The following is a 9854-nucleotide window of genomic DNA, read 5'->3' on the forward strand; positions in this document are numbered from 1 at the left end:
TAGTGCTATACATCTGCACCTTTGCCATGGTCTTATGGTAAGTAGAGTATTTCTAATCCCCTTAACATTGGACTTAGTCATATGATTTGCTTTGGCCAATGGGACATTAGCAGAGACAACCTGAGCATAAATATTGAAATTTGCATGAGCAATTGGACTTGCCCTCTTGCACATCTACATAGCTCTGAGATATTCCACATACCCAGGATAGTCCATTGGTCCCATATAGACACCCAAACCTAACCTGCAAGCTGCAGCCTAGTTCAGCTTACATCAGCCAAATTTCAGCTGACCTGTAGAGGCATGAGTGAGATATAAATAACTTTTTTGTTACAAGCCACTAAGTTTTGCAGTTGTTGGTTAATACAGCTGACTGAGACCAACTATGAGTTATTCTACTCTCAAATGTCCTTTAAAAATAAGACACAAAATTTTTCCTGGACCCTTCTCTAATAATGAGCCTTAGATTCATTTGAAAATACCATGAAGCCACCCTACCCAATACTCACACCACAAAGTAAAATTGGTTCATTCTCCTCCTAACAGGTCAAAGACTTTAAGAACTGGGAGGGGACTGAGTAGTCCTGTCCAATCACCTTTTCTTTCATCTGAGAATACCCAGCACATGAAATGACGTGTTAAATACCACATTACTAATCACACATAACAGCTATTGGAATCCAGATTCTTCACTGTTATTTCATTACTATTTCCACTGTGTCACACTGCCTGTCTTAATAACAAACTGAAAACGCTCAGGTTCACCCTACATTCAGAAACAAGAATGCGAGGGATTTCCAATGAAGATGATGAAATAGGTAAAAGCTTTGCTCAACTCTTCTCAGGACCACATCAAAATTACAACTAAACCACAGAACCACCATCATTGAGAATCATCTAAGGTCTAGCTTGACTGAAGCCCTACAACTACAGACATACAGAAGAAGCCACCCCGAGATTGGTAGAGGGAGCAGAAATATGGAACAGGCTGGTCCCACATCTGCATGTGACCATGAAAAATCGGGAGGGTTATCTCAGCCACAGAGATCCCCCTTTGAGGACCAAGTGGTCCCAGCCCCTCTCCAGCCCAGGGTTGTAGTGCCAGAGGGAGAAGCCTCCATAACTTCTGGCTGTAAAAAACAGCAGAGATTGTGGCTGAATAAGACTCTGGGCGACTACACTCCCAGGTGCTCCTCTTAATGGGACTGCACATAGACTTACTTGCTGACGGACTCACTCGCTCTGAGCTCCAGTGCTGGGGTAGCAGCTTGAAAGGTGCCAGGAACATACAAAGAGGAACTGAATTGTCCAACTTCAGGGCGAGTGCTGGAGGGGCAGCTTTCTCCTGGAGGAAGAAGCTGGTGGAGGGAGAAGCTGGCGGGAGCCATTGTTGCTTTGTTGAGTCCTCCCACTTCCTGAATGAAGATGCAGGCAGATGCTGTATCTGAGTCTCCATCAAACAGGCTATCACCTTTTGTCTTCCCTGCCTTAGTGAGACTACAACCCATCCAAATTTTCTGGCACACCCAAGCCACTTCCAGTGCCATTTCCCTATAAACAGCCTGCCTTGACTCATGCTTCAGACTCTCCTAACATTTCTCAAAGATTCACAAAACCCAGATGAGCAGCATCTGGATTCAGTGTGTCCCATACCTCTGACTGGGCAGCCCTAAGCCCAGCACAAGTGACAACCAGCCATGGTTTATAGGTTTGCCTCTTAAGGCACCTCCAAGCATAGTGTAAGCGGTGCCCATCTCTGGATTGTTTTGTGGCTCATGCCAGGTGGCCCTGGGTAGGGCACAGACTGTGGCTGAACTTGGCCTGCAGTGGGTCCCCTCCCAGGAGGCCCCGGGGCTGGAAGGCCCAGCTGTCAGCTTCAGAATGGGGTAGAGCATCACCTGGCCACCTCCAAGAATAACACACCTAAAGGGAAGATGGGGCAAGCACCAGAGCCCTTCCAAGTGAACCCTGCTCTGTAGAGTCAGTCCCTGCACAACAGCATCTCCACTGTAGTCATAGCCAATGCTCACAACAAATCAGTCTGAGGGTCAATTCCTCCCATTGACATGCAAACACAAACCAAGTCTCAACTACACCACCCACACACCACCCACACAAGGACACACCAGGAGCACCCAGCTCTGGTGATCAGGGAGACTGCACCATTGGGTCCTACTACATAAGGCCACTCCACTAAGACCAGGAGGCATAGCATCCCTACAAAGAAACAAATACAAGGAGGCAGCCAAAATGGAGAGACAAAGAAACATGTCCCAAATAAAAGACAAAAACAAAGCTCCAGAAAAAGAACTAAACAAAATGGAGACAAGCAATCGATCAGATGCAGAGTTCCAAACAACTGTTATAAGGATGCTCAATGATCTCAGGGAGAACTTCAACAAAGAGATGGAAAACATAAAAATAGAGATAGAAAACATAAAAAAGAACCAGTCAGAAATAAAGACTATAATAACTGAAATGAAGAATACATTAGAGGGAATCAACACTAGATTAGGTGAAGCAGAGGATCGAATCAGTGATTTAGAAGATAAGGTAGCAGAAAATACCCAATCAGAACAGCAAAAAGAAAACAGAATTTAAAAAAAAAATGAGGACAGTTTAAGACGCCTTTGGGACAACATCAAGCATACCAACAGTCACTTCATACAGGTACCAGAAGGAGAAGAGAGAGCACAAGGAATTGAAAACCTATTTGAAGAAATAATGACAGAAAACTTCTCTAACTTAGTGAAGGAAACAGACAAACAAGCCCAGGAAGTGCAGACAGTCCCAAACAAGATGAACCCAAGCAGGCCTACACCAAGACACATCATAATTAAAATGCCAAAGGTTAAAGACAAAAAGAGAATCTTAAAAACAGCAAGAGAAAAGCAGCTAGTTACCTACAAGGGAGCTCCTGTAAGACTCTCAGCTGATTTCTCAACAGAAACTTTGCAGGCCAGAAGGGATGGGCAGAAAATATTCAAAATGATGAAATATTCAAAGGACCTACAACCAAGATTACTCTACCCAGCAAAGCTATTATTTAAAGCCGAAGGACAGATAAAGAGCTTGCCAGACAAGAAAAAGCTAAAGGAGTTCGTCACCACCAAACCAATATTACAAGGAATGTTAGAGGGGCTTCTTTAAGACAAAAAAAGAAAAAGAAGGAGAAGGAGAAGAAGGCAATAACTACATATCTATAGACAATTACTTAAAATGTAAATGGACTAAATGCTCCAATCAAAAGATAGCATGGCTGAATGGATAAGAAAACAAGACTCTTACATATGTTGCCTACAAGAGACTCACTTCAGATCAAAAGACACACACAGACTGACAGGAAAGTGATGGGAAAAAGACAATTCATGAAACAAAAAAACTGTGGTTGGAATACTTATACCTGAAAAAAATAGACTTTAAGACAAAAGCTATAGCAAGTGACAAAGAAGAACCCAGTAATCTCACTTTTGGGTAATTATCTAAAGAAACTGAAAACGTTACTTTGAGGGGACATGTGTATCTATATGTTCATAGCAGCATTGTTTACAATGGCCAAAATGTGGACGCAGCCTGGGTGCCCATTGATGGAGGAATGGATAAAGAGGAGGTGGTACATATATACAATGGAATATTGCTCGGCCATGGAAGGGAATGGGTTCTCGCCATCTGTGGCAGCATGGATGGACCTGAAGGGTACTGTGCTGAGTGGAGTATGTCCAGACAATGACAGACAGATATAATGTGATTTTGCTTATATATGGAATCTAAAGAACAAAATAAACAAAAAACCAAAACAGAAACAAACGGTTAGACACAGAGAACACTCTGATGGTTGCCAGATAGGAGGGAGGTTGGGAATGAATGAAAAAGGTAAAGGGATTAAGAAGTACAAATTGGGGGCCAGCCGAGTGGCGTGTTGGTTAAGAGTTGGCTTGGGACACCAGCTCTGAGCAGGAGGGCCCCAGTTCGGATCCCACATTAGGGCCAGTGACACTGCTCTCTACAGCTAAGATGGTGAACAACAGCTTGACCTGGAGTTGGGCTGCTGTGATACGCGGCTATGGCGCACGCTGCAATGGGGCTTGCCAGCAGCTGACATGTGCTTTCGTGAGCTGCCAGTGAGCCTCCATGAGTAGCCATCCAATAGCTGGAGAGTGACTGCCTCACCCAGGAAGAGCGCAATGATAATACCAACGTGGGCCAGTGAAGCAACATCCTCCACGACTAGACTGAAGAACAAAAGGACAGCGACTTGTCTGTTCCCCTTCCCCAATTTCCCAATAAAACCTTTAAAAAAAAAAAAAGAAAGAAAAGAAGTACAAATTGGTTGTTACAAAGTAGTCGTGGGGATGTAGGGTATAGCATAAGGAATATAGTCAATAATATTGTAATAACTATGTATGGTGTCAGATGGGTACTAGATTTATTGGGGTGATACATGAGAGGAGTTTGGGGGGCAGGGTGAAAAAGGCGAAGGCATTAAGAAGTACAAATTGGTGGTTACAAAATAGTCAAGGGGATGTCAAATAAAGCATAGGGAATATAGTCAATAATATGGTAACAACTATGTGTAGTGTCAGGTGGGTACTAGACTTGTCAAGGGGATCACATCTTAAATTATATAAATGTCTAACTATTGTGCTGTACACCTGAAATTAATATAAAATGATATTGAATGTCAATTGTAATTGAAAAATAAATGTGGGAAAAAGGTGAAGAGAAATAAGAACTCCAAGTTTCCAGGTATAAAACAAATAAGTCATGGGGATGTATTGTACAGCATAGGGAATATAGTCAATAATATTGTGATAGCATGGTACAGTGTCAGATGGTTGCAGGACTTACCATGGTGATCACTACTTAGGTATATACCGTATTTGCCGGCATATAAGACAACTGGGTGTATAAGACGACCCCCTAACATTTCCACTCAAAATACAGAGTTTGTTATATACTTGCCGTATAAGACTACCCCCTCTTCCGCACACCTTCCACACACCAAATAAAAGGTAAAACAATATCAGATTTGATTTCAACATTTATATTTATATTCAAATGCTTATGACATGCAGGAAAACTGTCACAAGGCTGTATGTAATCAAACACATACATAAATCGCGATTCGCGATTTTGCGCTATCATACTGCGAGTATGGTCGGCTGTGTGCGATTTTGCGAGTGTGGTAAAATCGCATAACAGCAAAATCGCATAACAGCCGAGCATACACCCAGCAGCGCTGCTGATGCCTGAACGGTATGTGAAATGAAGTGGGCGGGCATCGGGAGGCCACTATGGCACGGGGCAAGCACTATGGGCAGTCTATCTGAAGTGTACCTGGCGTATAAGATGACCCCCCACTTAGAGGCATATTTTTCAGGGCCAAAAAATCGTCTTATACACCAGCAAATATGGTAGATGTTGAATAACTATTGTGTACACCTGAAACTAATATAATATTGTATGTTAGCTATATTTTAGTAAAGTAAAAAAAAAACAGAAATGTAGAACTCAACATTATAAACACTCATTCTCTTATCATCCACACTCACTTTTATAAACCCCTTTTCCTTCAGTGTCCAAACAACTCCCCCCACACACACCCATGCACATACACACGCAGGGTTGAATCCAACCTTTAGTCTTTGTTTTGACTATGAGGTTATATCCTTCAAAAATCTCTGTTCCATCTACAATTAACATACATGTTTAAAATTTTTCATTGGAAGATATTATAAAAAGTGGTGTGCCCAATAGAATTATAAAGTTATTAAACTAACAACTTCATTTTACAGGCAAGGCAATCAATCCTTAAAAAAGTAAGACAAGTTGCCCAAGGTCATACAATTGGAGAGCAGAAGGGACTGGATCCAAGGGTTCCTGACTCTTCTCTAGCAGTTCCCAATGTCTACCATTAATAACTAATAATAGACATATATTTGTGCTTTTGTGGTAATTAACCTCATTAGTTCAGGAAAATCTAAATTTGGATTGTTTTTCAATATATTAGTTCTCAACATTTTTTTCCTAGGATGGAGAGAGAGTTTTTTATATAACAATGTAATCCAAATATTCCTGAGGGATTTCAAAAGTCAATATGACTTTTACTCTTTCAAAAAGACCATCTCTCAAGAGAATAATGACTTGTCTTTGCACTGCTGTGCTTTGAAACAAAAAGATAATTTGTGTATTTAAAAGGCATCTTTATCTTCTCATCTGTAGAGTTCAATACTTACAAAAACAACGCATTGTTTCTTTACTTTTTGTCTCCTTAGAAAAGAGAAGAAACTCAAACACTCAAAAACTAAGGCATTTCCCCAAGGTTGGCTAGAAAGTCACTAATTTAGCACATTTGGGTATGAACTTTTATATATTATTACTATTGGTAATACATTTCACAAAACTAGCATTCCTTGAAGTTATACTGTGTTCTAGGCACCATGCTATGACTTTTGTAGGCATTAACTTATTTATTCCATGATGACGGTCATCTTCCTATTTGATACTATTATCCTCATTTTACGGATGAGGAAGGTGAATCTTAGGGGTGTCAAATAACTTTCCCAAGGTGACACAGCAGAATGAAACTGCCCAATTTCTGGCAAAGATGTCATGTCTTTTTTACAAAATATTCTCAGGTCAGGATAGGGAAAGGATCTTGATTCTAACACTGAAATAGGGAACAAAATTATTTTGTTGGTTTTCACGGTGAATTGCTGTAGATACTTACACCTACTTGTTTGAAGCACTGTGAATCTATGAAAAAAAAATGGATTTGAGCTCCTTCAAAAAGGTAAGTTAAAGATTAGCCTTTGATGTTAGAAGTCAGGATTGTGGTTTCCTTTGAAGAGGAAGGAGTGCTCATGACTCGGAGGAAAGCCCTCAGGGTCTTCTGCAGTACAGATGATGTTCCGTCTTTTGCTGTTGGAGGCTGCTATAGAAGTGTGCTTACTTAGTGGAAATGCATTGAGCAGGACCCGTATGATTCATGCAGTCTTCTGTGTGTATGTTATGTATTGTTACAGTTCACATTAACCTTGAAAAATGTCTAAAAACACATTCAGAATAGAACCACTGTCTACGTTTAAGAAAACTTTACATTCATCAGCTGTGAAACTGAGGTTACACTGATGGACTTTGAAGATGAGAGGTCTTATTCGGTTGCATCCCCATTAAGTACTTCTAGGTTTCACTGTCCTTGCCTATGAAAAATAAAGGAATTGAGTGCAATAAGATCTAGTAGAGTATTGGTATATTCTTTGTTACTTCATCTTCCAGTGCAGCTTTCTGTTTACCTTGTGCGTTAATCAAAACAACAAAAAGACACTAAGATGGAAGTACATGTGCAATAGGTTTATTGGGGAACACATTTGAGGAGGCTGAGAGACAGAGATCAGACTGAAGGGCAAGTCTGAACTCTGTGAAGGTGAGAGGGCAGGGGTCATTGAACCAGATAATGCTTGCAAAGAACCAAGTGTGGGGACAGGGAGAAAAACGAATTCAGTTTTGACATATTGAGCTCAAAGTATATTTTAGACATTAATCCTGAGAGTCAAAGGGAAATATGGGTCTGGAGTGCGCTGCAGTGGCACATTGTGAATCATCTACAAATAGGTGGTAATGGAAGCCAGGGGCAGACCGAGAGAGCCTCGGGACAGAATATCAAGTGAAAAGGGCCTCAGACACTGAAGAATTCTGACATTTAAAGTCAGGAGAGCCTGCAATGAAAAGTCCAGAAAGACACAGGCGGAAAGCACAGAAAGATTCTGTGTAGACAGTCAAGGGAAGTGAGACACGAGCAACAGTGACAGACACCACAGGGAGGTCAAGTAAGAAGCAGCCTAAAACTGTCCATTGGACTTAGAGACTTGGGGGCCATGGTTGCTTAACAAGAACTATCACAGTTCAGTGACGGCGACAGGCCAATCTCTCTATACAGCGGTGTGGGGGAAGGGCGTGGGTCAGGAGACAGAGATGGAGACAGTGTACAGATCTAAAGGGCAAGTGAGCAGATTGGCTTTGGGACGAGGCAAACAGCTCTATTAAACAGGAGGAGAAGAGAATAGATTAGATACAGATGTAGGCGGAGATATGTTTGGAAATGGAAAGATGAGAGATCACAATCTTATCTAACAGTTTTCATTTTCTCTGTGAAAATATTTTCTGAGAGCAATGGAAAGGATAAAGAAGTTGGCGGATTATGGAGAACAGAGTTCGAAAGCCTTTTAAAAACAAACAGTGGTGGGAATGGACCAAAAACACACAGCAAGTTAAAGGGCCCATTTGCAGTTATAGATTATATATTTATAACAGGATCCAATGAGCCCTGCTCTGCGACCTTCTTCAGCCAGGTTGGGCTGTTAGATGCTAGCACAGGAAGGGCAGGTCTTGGGGTTAATCTAGGGCTGACTTTATACCTAATAGGTGCAATGAAAAGCCAAAGGTAAATGCATTTGGTGGCATTCATCACAGTGTGACTAAAAAATTGTTCATGGACATGGTTGAGGAGGGAAGTATAGAAAGGAAAAGAATGATGTGTTAAGAGAATGCAGGAGTCATAGAGAGAACCCCAAGACCTGAACGTTTTGTCCTCTAACTTTAAACAACTCTTCTAAAACCAACGAGTTTGGTTCCCAGGAAAAATCTTAGAGCGGAAAATATCAACTGCATTTATGTTAGTAAACACAACCAAAAAAATTCCCTTGCCTTCATGAAGTTTGCATTCTAGGGAAGTAAGACTAACCATATTTATTCTAGAGCAATATTATCTAAAAAAAATATATCAGGGGAGCCATATATGTCATTTTACATTTTCTCGCAGTCATATCTGAAGTTGTAAAGAAAACAGGTAGACTTGGCCCGTAAAAAAACAGGAATATACTTAATACTAAAAAATTATTCCTTGTTTACCTGAAATTCAAATATAACTGGGTATCTTGTTCTTTTATTTGATAAATCTGGCCATGTAAATGGGTGAAATAAATCTTATGATTCTGTTTCTTTTCTATCACTTCAACATGTAGTCGATGTTTAAAAATGGTAATATTTTAAATTTTAATAATTAATTAAAAGCAAACAAAATTAAAATTTTAGTTTCTCTTTCACACAAGCCATACTTTAAGTGTTCAATAGCCACATGTGGCTAGTGGCTACTGTATTGGGCAGTACAGTTCTAGGCTATAAACTCCTGAAGTCATAGATGATACACACCTTTGCCATCTCCCCTACTGACCAGCATAATAGCAAGGCTCTATAATTACCGCCAACAGAAGGAGATGTATTTGAACAGAAAACATATACAAAAGATATACAACAATGAGCCAAAAAGAGAAGTAGGGTATGTATTGAACAAAAGAGCCTTCTAGAAACCAAATAAATTTTACCCTTTGGACAGAAACTTATATGAAAAAGATAGCCCTTAGAGAAACAATTTTGTAACCAACTGGAATCTAATTTTAAAAGACAAAAAAAATTTCATTGTGTACGTCAGCATATATACAGAGAGAAGGAAAAGGTGTCTTTTAAGAAAGTTTCTATCCCAACATGCACCAGACATTTCTTTCTCTGCGTTTCACATGGAGCTTAATTTCTAACATGAATATGTTCCACAGAAACATGAGGAAGTCCACCCCTTAAGACTGAGAATTCTACCGAGCAAAGAGTTAGGCTATTTTCTCTAAATCCTCTCAGGGTGTTTTCTGTTTTCTAAAATGAGAACAACCTGGAAATTATTGACTTCATGGTGGAGACCCCGAAGAGTAATGGCAGGCTGAAAGCTCACAAAAGAGAAGGCTGAAGCTGTCCTTTTCCTCAGGGAGAAATAATCTGAGTCTGATGCAATGCAGTCATTTTTT

Source organism: Hipposideros armiger, unplaced genomic scaffold (assembly GCF_001890085.2).
Source record: "Hipposideros armiger isolate ML-2016 unplaced genomic scaffold, ASM189008v1 scaffold_603, whole genome shotgun sequence".
In the NCBI taxonomy this organism is placed as follows: domain Eukaryota; kingdom Metazoa; phylum Chordata; class Mammalia; order Chiroptera; family Hipposideridae; genus Hipposideros; species Hipposideros armiger.